Raw genomic sequence first — 17,810 nt, 5'->3', positions numbered from 1 at the left:
CCCAATCAAAACCCTTACGTACTGTAGAGGGGGATAAAGTCCCTGTCGTGCACATAAGAAATATGCTGGGGAAGACAGTCTGGGTTACTCCTGCCTCTGGCAAGAGAAAACCTATTCGTGGGATTGCTTTTGCTCAAGGACCTGGGTGCCCTTGGTGGGTAATGCGAAAGGATGGGGAAGTCCGGTGTGTACCTCAAGGGGATTTGATTTTGGGTGAAAATAGCCAATGAACTGAATTGTATGATGCTAATTGCTATATGATATTGTATATCATCACTTCTATGGTTGCTATATGTCATATCAGCAGTAAAAATCACCCAGATTTATGAAGAATGAACTCTGATGAAACCGAGCAAAGTGCAACCATGATAGAACCGGACGAGCGCAGCGGTAATGGAACCAGAACTGGCTTCAGGATGCAACAATCCAACACCACACACCATCTCTCCTGCCCTGAAATACTATTATGATAGATCAAGCCCAAATTCATGGACTAAATAAACTCAATGGACATTTTAGAGGGATGGCCCACAGACTAAGGGAATGATATCTGTGTGTAGATATCAAAATACAGGAAAAGAGGTGATGATTAATTGGAAAATGTGAGACCTAGGCATGACGTAAATAGTATAGAATAAGGGGTGGATACTGTCGTGGTTTCGTCTGGGATAGAGTTAAATTTCTTCCTAGTGCTGTGTTTTGGATTTAGTATGAGAAGAATATTGATAACACACTGATGTTTTCAGTTGTTGCTAAGTACCCTGCTAGTCAAGGACTTTTCAGCTTCCCATGCTCTGCCAGGTGCACAAGAAGCTGGGATGGAGCATAGCCAGGACAGCTAACCCACCTGGCCAACGGGGTATTCCATACCATGTGACATCATGCTCAGTATATAAATAGGGGGCATGGTCCAGGAAGTAGTGATCGCTGCTTGGTTATCTGTCAGCGGGTGGTGAGCAATTGCATTGTGCATCACTCATTTTGTATATTCTACCATTATTATTATTATTTTTATTATTTTTATTATTATTATTTTCCCTTCCTTTTCCATTCTGTTAAACTGTCTATCTCAATCCATGAATTTTACTTTTTTTTTTCCGATTCTCTCCTCCATCCCATTGTAGGGGCAGGGGAGTGAGCAAGCGGCTGTGTAGTGTTTGGCTGCTTGCCGGGTAAACCACATGTCCCCATGAGGATGGTCAAACACTGCAATGGGAGCCAGAGGTGGGAAATGTCCGCCTTTGAGATGCTCAGCCCTGACCTGCACCAGCCCCTGTGTGACCTGAGTTAGTTGGTCCTGCTCCTCCTGCATGGCATTAGGTTGAGATCTGGGCCAACCTACGTTATTCCATTATTCTACAGCTCTGATCGGAAATCTGTTCTTGGTAACTAGCAATATTTTGCTTTCTTCTCAGTTAAAGTCCTTTTTTTTTTTTTTCCAGTTAAATGTTTGAATAGTGTAAAACTTCTCTGGAGTTTTTCCTATTTAAAGGTAAAATTGGCTTTTGTCAAGTTTTTTTTTTGCCCCCTTTTGAGCCAAAGTCACCCAAACAGATGCTTTGCTACAGAATCTCTTTCACTGAATTGGCATCTTCCAATGAACTTCACTTTGCATTTTTCTGTCAACTTGAGTCAATTTTATTTACTTATCTTCTGCTTGCACAGCACCATAGTCACCAAGTCTTCCTGCGTTTGCTCATGACTTGTGCTGGATGTAATTCATTAGTCCTAATTGAGCTGCCCAAGGAGAAGGGTGGTGCAAGAGCGGATGGATGGAGACCTCTGCATTGGCTGCTTGATGGCCAAACCCAGCCCCCTGCATGAGGCAGGTCTGTCCAGCCTGGGCAAGTGCTGTGCTTCCCTGTGCAAGAGAGGACCTTTCCATGTGCTTCAAAGTTGGGGCAAAATCGTCTGTCATAGCTACCCCAAAAATCGTCTGTCATAGCTACCCCAAAAATGCTTTTATAAGTATGTTAATGACAAAAGGAGAGCCAAGGAGAATCTCCATCCTCTATTGGATGCGGGGGGGAACGTTGCCACCAAGGATGAGGAAAAGGCTGAGGTACTCAACGCCTTCTTTGCCTCAGTCTTTAGTAGTCAGAATGGTTATCCTCAGGGTACTCAGCCCCCTGAGCTGGAAGACAGGGACGACAAGCAGGATAAACCCCCCATAATTCAAGAGGATGAAGTTCATGACCTGCTATGCCACCTGGATGTTCACAAGTCTATGGGGCCGGATGGGATCCACCCGAGGGTTCTGAGGGAGCTGGCGGAGGAGCTTGCCGAGCCGCTCTCCATCATTTACCAGCAGTCCTGGTTAACTGGGGAAGTCCCGGACGACTGGAGGCTCGCCAATGTGACTCCCATCTACAAGAAGGGCCGGAAGGAGGATCCGGGGAACTACAGGCCGGTCAGCCTGACCTCGGTGCCGGGGAAGATCATGGAGCGGTTGGTTTTGAGGGTGCTCACGAGCCATGTCCGGGACAACCAGGGGATCAGGCCCAGCCAGCACGGGTTCATGGAAGGCAGGTCCTGCTTGACCAACCTGATCTCCTTCTATGACCAGGTGACCCGCCTCGTGGATGAAGGAAAGGCAGTGGATGTGGTCTACTTGGACTTCAGTAAGGCCTTTGACACTGTCTCCCACAGCATTCTCCTAGAGAAGCTGGCGGCTCACGGCCTAGACAGGTACACTCTTCGCTGGGTAAAAAACTGGCTGGACGGCCGAGCCCAGAGAGTTGTGGTGAACGGAGTTAAATCCAGTTGGCGGCCGGTCACGAGCGGTGTTCCCCAGGGCTCAGTTTTGGGGCCGGTCCTGTTCAATATCTTCATCAATGATCTGGACGAGGGGATCGAGTGCTCCCTCAGTAAGTTTGCAGACGACACCAAGTTGGGCGGGAGTGTTGATCTGCTGGAGGGTAGGAAGGCTCTGCAGAGGGACCTGGACAGGCTGGATCGATGGGCCGAGGCCAACTGTATGAGATTCAACAAAGCCAAGTGCCGGGTCCTGCACTTCAGCCACAACAACCCCAGGCAACGCTACAGGCTTGGGGAAGAGTGGCTGGAAAGCTGCCCAGAGGAAAAGGACCTGGGGGTGCTGGTTGACAGCCGGCTGAACATGAGCCGGCAGTGTGCTCAGGTGGCCAAGAAGGCCAACGGCATCCTGGCCTGTATCAGAAATAGTGTGGCCAGCAGGAGCAGGGAGGTGATCGTGCCCCTGTACTCGGCACTGGTGAGGCCGCACCTCGAATACTGTGTTCAGTTTTGGGCCCCTCACTACAAGAAGGACATGGAGGTGCTGGAGCGCGTCCAGAGGAGGGCAACGAAGCTGGTGAAGGGCCTGGAGCACAAGTCTTATGAGGAGCGGCTGAGGGAACTGGGGTTGTTTAGCCTGGAGAAGAGGAGGCTGAGGGGAGACCTCATCGCACTCTACAACTACCTGAAAGGAGGTTGTAGCGAGGTGGGTGTTGGTCTCTTCTCCCAAGTAACTAGCGATAGGACAAGAGGAAATGGCCTCAAGTTGTGCCAAGGGAGGTTTAGATTGAACATTAGGAAAAATTTCTTTACTGAAAGAGTGGTCAGGCCTTGGAACAGGCTGCCCAGGGAAGTGGTGGAGTCACCATCCCTGGAGGTATTTAAAAGACGTGTAGATGAGGCCCTTAGGGACATGGTGTAGTGGGCATGGTGGTGTTGGGTTGACGGTTGGACACGATGATCTTAGAGGTCTTTTCCAACCTGTATGATTCTATGATTCTATGATTCTATGAAAATGATGCAATAGTTCAAGCTTTACTATCTCTTATTAAGAAATTATTATTCATTATTTATTAATATTACTATTGTGCTGGTTTTGGCTGGGATAGAGTTAATTTTCTTCATAGTAGCTAGTATGGGGCTATGTTTTGGATTTGTGCTGGAAACAGTGGTGATAACACAGGGATGTTTTCGTTATTGCTGAGCAGTGCTTACACAGAGTCAAAGCCTTTTCTGTTTCTCACACCACCCCACCAGCGAGTAAGCTGGGGGTGCACAAGAAGTTGGGAGGGGACACATCCGGGACAGCTGCCCCCAACTGGCCAACAGAATATTCCATACCATATGACGTCATGCTCAGCATATAAAGCTGGGGGAAGAAGAAGGAAGGGGGGGATGTTCGGGGTTAGGGCGTTTTGTCTTCCCAAGTAACCGTTACACGTGATGGAGCCCTGCTTTCCTGGAGATGGCTGAACACCTGCCTGCCGATGGGAAGTAGTGAATGAATTCCTTGTTTTGCTTTGCTTGCGTGCACAGCTTTTGCTTTCCCTATTAAACTGTCTTTATCTCAACCCACGAGTTTTCTCACTTTTACTCTTCAGATTCTCTCCCCCATCCCATTGTGGGGGGAGTGAGCAAGTGGCTGTGTGGGGCTTAGTCGCTAGCTGGGGTTAAACCATGACAACTGTTTAATTACTTATTACCTGTTATTTAAGAGAGGAGGCAGTTCTGCACTGTGTTCCTGAGCTTTCCAAAAGGCAGAGCTGAGAAACTCATGGCAGGAGGGGTTTCTTCAGCTCTAGGATCTCAGCTGACCTGATCTTACATGTCTGGCATGGGCTGATTCTTGCATTGCTTCATCTCCTTGTCCTCTGCAAGGTGCAGGAGTCTGCATAGGGCCAAGCAAAGCGTTGGGGACTTGTTGCTGTACAAACCTTTAAGTGCTGGTGGGATGTGGTGATGGGGAAACTGTTCATCCCCTCCAAGCAAGGAGATCTTTACTTGGGGGGAGCCCTGGGAAAGGCTGTTACCCTCAATTGCTGTCTTATAGAAAAAGGCTAGTGAAGGCAATTGCTGGCTTTTGTGGGTGCTGACTGGATTTGCACTTGGGTCTGACCGTCAGCTGGGAGATGGTATCTGAACCTTTGGTTGTCACAGTGATTGGAGTCAGGTTAGGGCTGGAAGAAGTGAAGTATTGAGAGATCCCTGGGCTGGTGTGCACAGCTCGAGCTGGAAGTGGTGTGTCTGTGTCCCCAGCAGCTTTCCCAGGGAGCTCAGGCCCCTCATATAGCAGTTGCAATCAGTGAGCCATGGTGTGAGAGGCACAGCTCTGCCTCTGTTTCCCCTAGAGCTAATAGAGCTTAGTATTAATTAGCAGCTTAATTTGTAATTAAGAACTTGCTCTCTTTTTTTGAAATGGCTTATTGAGGGGGCCGACACAAGAGGCTCATGCAGTCTGAGATGTGCTGCCGTCAATTGCCGAGGAGCTGGTGCCAGCCCCCCAGGCTGCTGCATGGGCTCCCTGTGCATGGGAGGGTGTTGAGCCCCTGTAGCCCCAGTTTCTCTCATCTCTGGGCTGCTGGCTGTGGGACCCATCTCCTCAGTGCTGCTGGGGAAGTGGCCCAGGCAGACCTGGGCTGTCCCCTCTGTTTTGGGAGAGCAGCTCCTACAAAGCGTTGTGCTTGCAGTGTGTGCTGTGTCACCCATCTGGGGACTGATCCCCGTGTACATTTGGCTTTGAAGCATGCAGGGTTTGGCCACCAGAAGCAGGTACTTGGGGTCCTTGTCTCTGGGGGTTTCCCATTGCATTGGGCTCCCTGTGTTTGGACCCATGTGGTTTACCCGAGTTTAAAGTAGGGGATAATTATTAAGCAATCTTTTTGCCTCCCTCTTCAGTCTATGGGCTCAGCCCCTCCAATGCTGTTCTTGTGCTAGCTGGGGCATGGGGTTATTGCATAGTGCTTGCAGGCACTGCTTGGAGCATCCTGAGATTTGGGGGGGTGGGTTTGGACATGGAAGTTGGTTGGAAAGCAGAGAAACAGCCTTGGTAGGAAGGTGTGATGCAGGCTGTCCTGGAGATGAGCCTGGGGGCTCAGAAGCCTAATGCTTTTCTGCCTTTGCATCTAGGAGTGCTGGCTGATCATCCTGGGGCAAATCTTGCTTTACTCTGTGGCACCATGATGCAGAGATCTATGCTGGGAGGGTTTGGGCTTTGCTTGGGTGTGCCCTGTTGAGAGTGTCGTGCAGAGCAGTCTGGGCGCTTCACTGTCCTCCCATGCCTGCAATCCTGCTGTGACAGCCAGCCCAGCAGTACTGGAGGTTGTCTGTGTGTCTGGTGGGTGCTGTGAGGGGCTGGCAGGGCCATTGCTTCCCTCTGTGTGTGGGAGCTGCTCCAGCAGTGCAGGTTGCTTGGCTGGGTGGTTGTGCATGTCCCGGAGCTGCAGTCCAGCTAGGGATCTTCTTTCTGTGGTTGACATATGTCATCTTCCTTGAAGGTCTCGGTGGGTTTCCCTTCCCTTTCTGTATGGCTTATTGCTTTCCCAGCCGTACCAGCTCACGGCAGTGTGTGGGGACTCCAGCCTGCTGAGTGCCTTTTGCACAGGGAGCAAAGGTCCCTGCAGTGAAGAAATTGGGGCTGCCCTGCTGAGAGAGGCAGCCCATGGAGATGTGACCAGCCCGGGGCCACCCAGCAGGGATGAACTTGGGCTTCCTCATACCCTGTGGCTATCTACTAGCCATGTTGTTCTCAAAGTAGCCTTCCTGGTACTGTCCTGCAAGGAAGAGCATAATGTGATGATGATGATCCCTCTTTTTCTTACTCCCCATTCTGCTCTATCCTTCTCTGGCATGCCCGCTCCGTGTGAGCAGTCCAGAGGACTCCTGCCATGTGTGTTCCTCCCATCCCCTCCACAGTCTGTCCCTCTCACTTTTCTCAGCACCTGTACTGGTTGTTGTAGGACAGAGAAGAGCTGTGGTTCTTTTTTCTTCAGCATTTTTTCCTGAACTGGTTACTGCTTCATTTCCTGAGAACTGCAAAAAGAGTGACTATGACACGTACAGGGAGAAAAATGCTTCTATGCCTCACCTTGCAGAGGAGACAGCACAGAAAATGCAAAGTGGATATGTGCAGCCATGGGAACCATTGGAGAGCGGTGGCAGGATGTCAGCGCTGGGGGATGCTGTGCATGTCCCGGGTTGAGTGGGATACCGGTATCTGAGGGACAGCCAGTCTTATGTCACTCCAGCCTTGTCTTCCCTGTGTGAGTGATGTAGCTGGGTTTGAGTTGGTTTTTTCCATTTTAAGGCTTCTCAGTGCTCAGCTGTTTGAGCCAAGTGTTCCCTTGGCATTTGAGGCGCTCTCTGTGCAGGGAGAGATTTGCATCTGAGTTGCTTGGCATTCGTTTGCTGTCCAGTGGGTCTCATGTCTGGAAAGGTCTGCAGTCGGGGCAGAAGCTGAGTTAATTTGCACTGGAAGGCAGGCACGCTTCATTTTGCATGTTGGTTTCTTCTCATAGAAACCCCATTTGAGGTATGTTCTCTTCTATTATTGAAGCCGTGTTAAGGGGCATGGCAGCCTCCCTGCAAGGCTGGGAAAAGAGAGAGCTAGCCTGAAAGGTGCAAATTAAACCTGCGCTCTGCTATAAACAGCTACTGCACTGTTAACGTGGACCCTTCTCCAGAGTTTTGATGCTCTTTGCCTGCAACTGAGGAAGAAATGCTCACAAAGTCCTGTGGGAAGCAAAGCAGGCTCCAGAGTTCAGTTTGCAGCTAGATTGGATGAAACGCTTCTAAACTTCAGGGGAAAAGCGCCAGAGGGTCTTTAACTCTCATTTGAATCAGCTCATGAAATGATCAGACAGGGCACGATGTTTTGGTACAGCTTGCCTAGGAAGAAGGATGCTTGGGAAGAGCGGCTGGGTCCGAGGGGCCCTGGCGCTGCGGAGAATGAGGGAGGAACGTGGGGAGGTGTCTGCAGCGCTGTGCAAGCTGGAGGTGTTTTGGTCTGGAACTTGATTACACAAAAACTTTGTTCTTCCTTACCTGGGTGCTAGACTTGATACCTGTGGGTAATCTCCTATGTCTTCCCACAGTTGCTTCCTTCTGGGGATGCCCCAGAGCCCACTGCCATCTCCCAGCAGCGTGCGATGTTATTGCTCCTGGCCCTGTGCATCCTGGGGAGCAGTCACCACCGACACCCCCATGACCACGGATGCAGCAGCAGCTAGCAGCTAGCAGAGGGGCTCTCTATGGTTGGGGCAGAGACACCTCAAAAGCATCTCTGTAGGGAAGGCAGCTCCAGCTGCAAATCAGGAGGAGATGAAAACTAGGAGAGGCCATAAACCCTGTTTGCTATTAAGAGGCTGTTGGTGACTCGGTGCTCCTCTGTGCTTTGGAGATGCTGTTTGCACAGTCCCCAACTCATCTCAGCCTGGGGCTGCCACTGAGGCCCCAAATACTCCTTTTTCATGCCCTGCAGTAACATCGTCATGGTTTTGACAGGTAGAAGGTGATTGCTGTGGACTGGTATCAGCACTTGAGCTTTCCTTTGCCTCCCCTTGTGCCTCATCCAGCCTGGGAGGGAGCTGGGAGAGGCACCCATCGGTGGTGCCAGCGCTGTGCCACCCACGGAGGGGCTGGTGCTGGTGGAGAGCTGGCTGTGGGCTGTGCAGGGTTAAGCAGACATTGACAGAAAACAGGAAGAGAGGACAAAAGCAAGTCTGCTGTAATTATGTAGCATTTATTATTAATACGCTGGAATTGCTGGAAGCAGACTCTGTAATGTGAATACTGATAGAGAGGTTCAGAAGACAATTTAGCTCTCATCTGGCTGTTTATTAGCTCCCTCAGCTCTGGCAGGCAATGAACTAAAGCCTCATTTACTACTGCCTTGTTGCACCCCCTCCTTCTCCCCTCAAACTCCTTGCTGTTTCCATAAAGAAAACTGTTCTTTGTTTGTCCTTCCACTGGGTGCCGCAGCGATGCGTGGTGTGATCCTGGATAGCAAAGTGGACTTTAATCCTTGACCTGAGCCTGCCTGTTCACCAGGCAGGGCCCAAAGCGCGACGCAGGGCTGTGCAGAGCCATTGCCTTTCCAAGAGCAGCATGGCCATGGCTGATGCTGGCAAGGGATGTCCCATCTCCCAGGGCACAGAGGTGCTCATCCTCAGGGCAGTGGCTTTAGCAAGACTATATTGCACGGGCTGGCATGGCTTGGGGTCCCCAGGTCGTAATGGGGTTGTGATGAGGGGAGAGGATAGGGGAGCTGCATGTTGCTTTAGGAAGCTGGCTAGGAAATAATTAAAGGCCACTGGGGGTAGAGAGAGCAAGAAGTCAAACCAGCTGTCAGGAGGTGCAACAGGCTTCCTTTTTCTTCCGCGGCTTGGTAGGATCTGTCATTTTAGCTTCTGCCCAAGTTTCTGAGCTTCAGCCTGGGTTTTTTTTTACATATCCCGAGCATATAGGACATCCATTGTATTATACAGTAGTTTAAAGAGGATTAAGACAATAGCTAATCTAAATGATGAATGATGTAGATTGCTCAGCCTCTGAGCCACCAGGGATTTTCTTGCACACAGATTAGTCAGCCCAGTAGCTAAATATTGGGACAAACAGTATAAATCTATGCAGATAATCCTTCTATCCTATTCAAGCCAGAGGGACTTTCGAAATGGGCTTCAACACCACTCTGTCTTGTCATGGCGTCTGCGGCCACGTCGCTGACACGATGGACAGAGAAGGAGGCCTGATGGCTGCTGATGCACAGCCTGGGTGGCCAAGGAAATAAAGCATCCAGTGCTTCCCGGTCAATGCCGTTATCAGATACGGATGGTGGCAGGAGAGGGAGAGGATCAATGCCGCTCACCTCCCTGCCACCAGAGCAGGCTGTTTGCTTGTTTAGCCAGGAGGACCCTGATCCAGCCTTGGAGACAGCAGCCTGCAGCATGGTTAACATGGGCTGGTGGGGTTTTACTTGCATGAATGGACTGGTGTGGCTGGTCCCTGTCCCTCCTCCCTCCTGGCATCAGTGCCAGGACAGTGCTGGCAGCCCTTGGGGAGCGTGGCCCCTAGGAGAGAGTTTGTCCTAGCGTGGGACTGACAGCAGGTTTTCCTTAAGCTCTGAAACAGAAGGGTTTAAATCTTTTATTTATGTCTGGTTGAGTTTGTCAGAGTTGTGTCAAATATTTTTGACAAGCAAAAATGCTATTTGCTTCAGCTTAATGAAAAATGAGTATTTTTTTTTCCCCAGGAACTAAAAGAATTGTAGTTTCAATTGCAAACCCAAAAAGCTCCTCAGGAAAAAAAAAAAAACACAACAAACACCAAACAAAAAAAAAAACCCAAAAAAACCTTCAGATAGTTGTGAGAGTTGGCTGTTACAAGAGACTCTTGGTTGGTGTTTTGGGTCTGTGTAAAATGAGGGTCTGGAGAGCATTCAATCATATGATATCTCCTTTTATGAAGCTTTCTGGGCATATTACTCTAATGATGTTTAATGGTACTGTTTTCTTTATCTTAACTGAGTATGTCTTTTCCCAGTCCCACATCACTTTAATTCGTTGCTCTTATGAGAAGTATGAGAACTGGGACTGGCTTGACTCAGTGCAGATGAAGAGCTGTCCTGCCAGGTGTCTTGTCCCTCCTGGTAGGGATGCAGTCCTCCCTGCATCTGGCTATCTAAGGCTGTGGGGGTTGTATTGAGGCAGAGCTTGCATCAGGACCAGGATTTGTCAGAGGACCTGTTCTCCTTGAATTTTCCCTGCTCCTCTTGAAATCACTTGTTTTCTGCCATTTAGCAAGGAGCCGTGTGAACATCATGGTTTGGCCAGCAAAGTGTGTCTAGCCTGAGGTCTTGTGGCCAAGTCCCGTCTCCTCCTTCTTCCCAGGCTGAAAAATCCCAGTGTGCTTGGTGTGCCCTGATGCAGAAGCTGTTTCATTCCCCTTCCCCTGTACACCTTGCTGTCTCACTACCTCCTTTCTGAGGTGTGAGGACCAGAGCTGTGTGCAAGTGGTGGTTGCTTAGTAGACTTGCATGGTGGTAACATGGTCTGGTTTGGGGCAGAGGGGTGCTGGCCCCTGTGGCATAGCTCATCTACTCTGCAGGACACAGGTGCAAGCTCTGCTCAGAAATGCAGGGTGGATCTGTGTCCGGATTTTATCTGGTCTCCTCACTGAGCAAGACCTGGGTTAAAATTCAGCCTGGGTCATGGTTGACTGTGGAGAAGGTCTGAGTGCCATGTTTGGTACTGCACATTGAACCCCCCAGCTGTCTGGGTAGCATGGGGCTGAGACACAGGATGCTGCAGGCACGGGAAAAAGGGTGGTTTTCCCCTCCTGAGATTTGGGCACGGCTGGCTTTGCCTGAGCCCTCCTCTTTGGGGACAGATCTCCCTTCTCCATAACCTAATTCAGTGCTCAGCAAGGGAGACCCTTGCTTGGGTACCAGCTGGGAGAAGGGTAGAGTGGTGGGACAAGCCTATGACCCCTCACCACTCATCCCACAGCTGAAGGGTTTGTCTTGTGCATCCTGAGTCAGGATCAGGCTGTGTCACAGCCCGGTCCCCTGCCTTGCATTGTTGTCCCCCAGGAGCTGTCAGGAGGCTGCCTGAGCCGTGTGGTAACACGGGTCTGGGGGTTGCAAGCAAGGTCAGATGTCTGCTCAGAAATGAGATTGGCAATGATGCCACTGGTGCTGACAAATGGCCTGTCATTAATCTCTGACTCATGGCAGTGGAGAGGGCAGTGGTGGAAGAAACCCATGAGGTCACTCGCAGCCTCTCTCCCGGGGGAGCTGTACACAACTTCCACCCTGAACCTTTACAGATGGGGTGGGTGCCTGTCCCCAACTATGGTGGGTCTCTTCTTACATGCCTGCCCTGAGTGCATTTTTGTGCAGGTGTAGGTGCATGGCTGTGGTGGTGCATTCCCCCTCCCCTCCTGGGCTGTTCCACGATCTCAGAAACTCCCGTTAAACCTTGGCCTTGGGGTAATGAGTCAGGTGGTGAAGCACGCCTTTACCGTATCAGGAACTCTTGCTGAGGATGGGGAATGTACTGATCGTACCAGAAACTTCCGCCGCCTGGCCCAAGTGGAGGACGAGAGCGGGGATAATTGTCATCCCCTGATACCCTTATCTGAGTCGTAGCTCAAGTGGAACGATACCATTGTTACTGAAACCTTGAGAGTTTTGACGGATGACTAAAGTCAATCATCTTGCGACCCTATAAACAGCGGTCCCAAGTGAGGCCCTTGGAGCTCTCCTGGACCACAGCGGGCTGCACCCAGCATCTCCCTCTGAGTGGAACGCTCCTCAGAGTTTGCAAACTCTCGAGTTTGCGATATTTGGAGGACCGTCGCCAGCTGGCATGGGACCTGGGCTGCAACACTCCTCAAGACTCTACCCTTTGCCCGTTGAGAAATGCCAAGACATTTGATGTGAGTATTTCACTGAACTCGAGGGGGATTTTTAACAGGTATATCTTTGTATATTTATCTATCTTCGTATCCGTGTGCGTGTGTGTGTGAATTGATGGAAATACCCGCTAGCAAATATAGTCTGCTAAAATCTTATGATCTATCTTAAAATCAGGAATGAACCTTACACTACTGCTAAACACATATAAACCCTTAGACATATACCACTGACCAAGTCTGGGACTAGGGGTAGATTCAGATGGGTCTACTCTGAACTCCGTGACTCAACGGGAGGGTCTCCTTACCCTTTTGGTATTAGACAAAAAAACGTTGCCCAAGTCTGAGACTAAGATTGGATCCAGCTGGGTCTTCTCTGAACCTCGTGACTCAACGGGAGGGTGTCCCTTAACCTTTTCATCCTCGGCCTCTGTATAAATCATTCCAACTCAATTCTAACACGATGTCCTGGTTTCGGCTGGGATAGTTAATTTTCTTGCTAGTAGCTGGTATAGTGCTGTGTTTTGGTTTTAGTATGAGAAGAATGTTGATAACACACTGATGTTTTCTTTGTTGCTAAGTAGTGCTTACGCTAGTCAAGGACTTCTCAGTTTCCCATGCTCTTTTCCTTTGTATGCTTCATCCATGTAGTAAGTGATAGAGTGAACCTTGCCATAGATCTCTGCTAAGTCGCGCTTTCATAAATTTCTATTAAAATCACTTTCTGCTAATACCATCAACAGTGATTCTTTGAGCGGCCTCTAAACCACTCATTCGCGACAATGGCATAACTCCAGACTAGCTCCTAAGCATCTGGGAACTGGCCCCATGGTGCAGATGGTGCGAGCCCTGCAGTTCCTGTTGGGGACTGGATTCCTACGTGTGGCATAGCTCCAGCTCAGCAGCGGTGCAAGCAGGACTAAGGCTGAAACAAAGCTTGTGCTTTCAGTGTGTTGCAATACATGAGGTGCTGTACTGCTGGGGGAAACCTGTCAAAACCAGACCTGGGATGCTCCAGCCCTGGCTGTGCTCCCCCCATGCCAAGGCATTACCCAGGGCCAGCTCTGCTGGGTGCTCAGCCCTCTCTTGCTTTTTGAGTCTCTTTCCATGCTTTTTATAGAAAGGAGTTCTTTCCTCAGTTGCAAAAGACTCCTTGGAGGTCATAGCCAAAGCAGCCAGGACCACAGTCCTAGACACTGGTGGAGATGCTGCACCCATCGTTCAGACATGCTGGTGAGCTGCACAAGGCTGAGCTTCATTTCGGGGCTGCTGTTGATGCTACGAGCTTTGCGCGTGTGTGGGGAACAGGTGACTTTCTCCTCTGAATTATTTGGGGAGGTGTGGGGGGGGTGTGGTTTAATCTCTTTCAGGAGGAAAGGAGATGCGGTTATTCCACCTCTGACTTCCTCCAGATGTTTGAGCCTCTCGGCTGGCGACTGAGAGTTGATGGGCAGTGGAAGGCATGGGCGCGTGGGACAGGGTTTCTGTGCCTGGAAGGGCGGAGGAGAAGGGTGCACTGATGGGGATGAGGAGAGCAGCCCAGACTGTTGCAGCTGCGGCACAGCCCAAGCTGTGCTTTCAGGATCCTCTGCCTTTGCTGAGCTACGATTTCATTTTTCACTTTTCTTCCTCCCCTCTTAACTGGAAGAAGTTCTAAATAAAGTTGCTGTCACTCTTATTTATGGGTGCAGGGGAAGAGACGGACAAAAAGCCTGTGTGCTCCTGACAGCTACAAAGCAGATGTCTGTTTTTCTTCACTCGTGTTGGTGAAGCGATTGATCCGGGCACAGGCAAGCACACTCCTCAGGTGTGCAGGGCTTCCATGCCCTGCTACCTGGGGGCTTGGTGGGGATAGATGGATGGGGCTCCACATCCTGGCTCCTGGCCACAGGGCTCTCGCAGGGCCAGGCTTGTCCAGGAACACCTGTCCTAAAAACCTGGACCCCTGAAAATAGAGATGTGTGAACTTGCCTGCCTTAAAAATCCATCACAGGCTTCTTGTCTCCATCTTGAGTGGTTCCAGTGAGGTCAACTTTTTTTAATAACTTATGGACATCATCAGGGAAAACTATTTCCTTCAGGAAATAATATAATTAAGGATTATAAGCCCCTGTTTTCAGTTGCTTGAAACTATGCCAGCCTTTAACCATTTGGACTGAAACTTCACATGTGTCTGCCTCTGGCTGAATTTTTTTGGGAAAATTTTAGCAAAGAGGGTTTTAAGCTGCTCTCAGAGCGTGGTTTGGGGGAGAAAAATGCATTAGTTTATCCACAGCTTAAAAACCCAAGAAAAATTCTTGCAGTTGTTGTGCTGAAGAAACTCTAGTACCTTTGTGCTGTGAGACTGGGTCTGATGGTTCTGGGGAAGGTTTTCAGCCAGGTGTCAGGGATCTGCTTGTTGCTGACACCATGAAAATCCACCTTCGTCATGCCAAGTTGCAAGCCTCTGAAAAACGCTGTTGTGTGGGTGTATTATATATAGTGTGTGCAAGGAAGTAGTGGCTGCTCTGCTCCCACAGCAGGAACTGTGCTGCTCTGAGCACATGTGGGCGCAAAACCTACACCCCAGCTCTTGCATGGGATGCCTTGCCGCTGGGAAACCGTGGGCCCCTTCTATTGATACAAGTAAAACTCATCAATCCCTGATTGACATAGCCCTGGCTTGTGCTGGGGAGAGATTTTTTGCAAATGCTGTAGTATGTTTGCTTTTTTTCCTTCCTTTTTTTTTTTTTTTTTTTTTGCAAGAAGTGGTTTGGTTATTCCTTAGCCCTGGCTGTAGTGTGCAGATGCACCACGTGGGATGTGCAGCATGCAATGGGTGCTGGGCTTCCTTGAGGGTTTTGCAGGGACCTGTTTAAACAATTAATGCTTTTGCATTGCAATGGTTGTAGGTTCCTCCTAACTCAGCTACAGAAATGGCCAAAACAAGAGTATGTGTCTGGGGGACAGCCCAGTCCTTCAGCTGGAGACCTGCTTTGGGCATGCTGAGCACCTCCAAAACCTGAGTTTGACCCCAGTTTGGGGTTCTTAAAGCAAATCCATGCTTTGACTTCCATGGGGAAAGCTGGGCTGCTGGACCTGTGGCAGGGATGGCTTGTCCCATCAGGACAGGGCACAGAGGTGGAAGGGGGTGTCAGTCCTCTCCATGTGAGTAGGTCCCAGGGACATCTCTCAGCCAAGGCATTGGGATTTTGCACTTTGTTCCCAGCGTAACACGCTGTCCCTGCAAGAGCCGCGTCCTTACAGCTCGAGCAGAGGATGCTGCAAAAACCTCCCCAAGGGTGCTCGGTGCTAAAACCATCTCTCTTTTCATATCCTTGCCAAGCCGAAGTGACAGCCCAGGCGGGTCCCTGGCAGGTAGTGACGAAACAGCCTCGCTGCTTGCTGTAGCCTGGTCTCCTCTGTTCCACTTCATCTGTAGGTAAAAAAAAAAAAAAAGTTGCATTGGCATTGCAGAGCAAGGGGAGGCTTGGTGGGGAGGAGCTCTCTCCCCTCCTTGCCAGTCACTTGTCACCTCGGGGGTGCCTGGCAGAGCAGGTTTTGAGTGATGGGGCGTTGCAGGTGTTGGGCTCAGGGCAGCTGGAGTTAAATTTCTTGGTGGCTGACACCTGACAAGCATGATAATTTGTGGCACACCATGCACTGCTGGTGTGACAAATGGTCTGCTTCCCTCCTTTTAAGCTCTGGAAAAACTTTTTAATTATTTCCCAGCGCTTTGCAAATGAGAGTGTTTCCATCAGGTGCCCAGCAGAGTTTGGGGAGGAGTGGTTATGTATCTGTTTAGGTTTTGTAGGTGACTGGGGGGTGGATGGGGGTTGTAGTTTGGGTTTCTGTAGTATCCTCCTGCTGACTTGCCCGGGCTTTGGATGGGGTCTCAGGGAGGGCTCTAGCAGAGCTTGTCAGCTTGGGATTGGGTGCTAATTAAAGCATGTGGTGTTCCAGGCTTGGAGTCACTGTCACCCTTGGGAAAGTATCTCCACAGGAGCGACTCCCAGACTTTCCTCTTGCCAGTGGAGTTTGGCTTCTTCTATTTTTCATTTTTAATAATGCAGAACCATAAGACTTTTTTTCCTCAAAGCGTTTAAAAAGGAGGGGGGGAACAACACAAGCTCAGCCACAGGAGTTAGATAATGAACACAGATCTCGGCTGATAATTTGTCTAACACAAAAAGCATATTTGCTGCTATAACTGAAGGCACCGCTGGTTACAGTAATGCCTCAGACTCCATCTCGCTAGGCAGCATGTCAGACGTAGCACAGAAAGTCTCTCTCCCATTTCCAGTCCTTGGTGTCCGTGCTGCAAAGCCGTACATGCATGCTTTCCTCTTCACACTCCCGGGTTCGGTCGGATTGGCTTCTCTGTGCACAGTTTAACATGTGTGAGGCTTTGCAGGATTAGGGCTTAGGCAGCGCAAGACCTCATGGGCAAATACCTTGGTGCTGGGCTGACATTTTAGTGCTGCTATGCTGTTTTGGCTGGGGAGCGTTGCTGTCTGTCTCTAAAGAAGATCAGAGATGCCCCAAGCTGCTGTATTTTTTTTTCCACCTCTCTCCTTTCATGTCTCTAAATTGAAATAATTAAGCAAATGCATGCTTTGGGGCTGGACTATGATGCTCATGTGGGAGGGCTCTTCATCTAAACTAGCTTCATGTTGACACCAGTTACCCCCAGCTGTCAGGGCTGGAAAACAGATGCCCCCCTCCCTTGGTTGTTTTCTAAACCCAAAGTGATGGCAGAGCTCCGCCTGGTAACCTGACAGGTTGTCTCTTCTGTTTTGTTGAAGAAAATCCCAGGTCTGAGTAGCGAGAGTTGGTCAAGCAGCCAGAAGAATCCCCTAGATGTTGATGAGAAACTGGGGACACCCCAAGGACTCTGGACTGGTGGAGAGGTAAGAGGTGGGTTAAAGCACTTGCTTACCCAGTTTGTCCTTGGTTGGTGTGCTCTGGGCTGCCTGGCTGTGGTGGGGCTGCAGCCCATGTGTCTTTTAGCTAGGATGGGTTTTATTAAAGTGTGGCAAAAGGCTGCTCCTGGCTTCAGTGTGTGAGCAGCCCCATGGCTGCTGTGTAAACAGGGCAGATGCTGACAGCAATTATTTAGTTTGCAGAGGGTTGGGTTTGGATGAACAGCTTGGAAAACGCACATGTTATGGGCTGCACACAGGAGGCTTCTCCATAGAGAGCCCTCCTGCTTGAAAGCCCTTCTGGCAGCTCGGGGATGTGTAATCTAACTGGGGTAGCAGAGGTCCCATGGTGACTGAACCACTCTGGAGCAGGTAAGTGTCACCCAGCCCTGCTTTGTGATGGGAGGTGAGGTGCCACCTCTCATAGATGAGCACAACTTCAATCTCTCATGCCTGCTGGATGCTCTTTCTGCTTTCCTGCACAGGGGGGTGCAGCATCTCAGATGTGCCAAACTTCCCCAGGCTTGGCTCTGCCAAAAAGGCTGCATGGCTGCATCCCCTTGGGAGACCACCACTATCACCAGCCATGGTCGAGGGGATGCCTCACCTCTGAGACCTGGTGCATATGTGCTTTGTATGGGGCAGTGATAACACAGCATTGCTTGAGGAGAGGTTTGGGGTCATCTCCAAGCCACGGGGACCTCGTTGGAGCAGGGAGGGGCTCGTGGATGGGGCTGCCCCATTTGG

At 50.1% G+C, this 17,810-nt stretch overlaps 1 pseudogene; it reads left to right on the top strand.

Annotated features, from left to right (window-relative positions):
• The first annotated feature begins 16,952 nt into the window (after positions 1-16,952).
• Positions 16,953-17,810, top strand: part of LOC142075088 (ciliary neurotrophic factor receptor subunit alpha-like) — a 202,409-nt pseudogene continuing 201,551 nt past the window's right edge.

This window comes from Calonectris borealis, chromosome W (assembly GCF_964195595.1).
Source record: "Calonectris borealis chromosome W, bCalBor7.hap1.2, whole genome shotgun sequence".
Classification (NCBI taxonomy): Eukaryota; Metazoa; Chordata; class Aves; order Procellariiformes; family Procellariidae; genus Calonectris; species Calonectris borealis.
The sequence above is the reverse complement of the archived record's forward strand: the minus strand, read 5'-3'. Positions and strand labels throughout refer to the sequence as shown.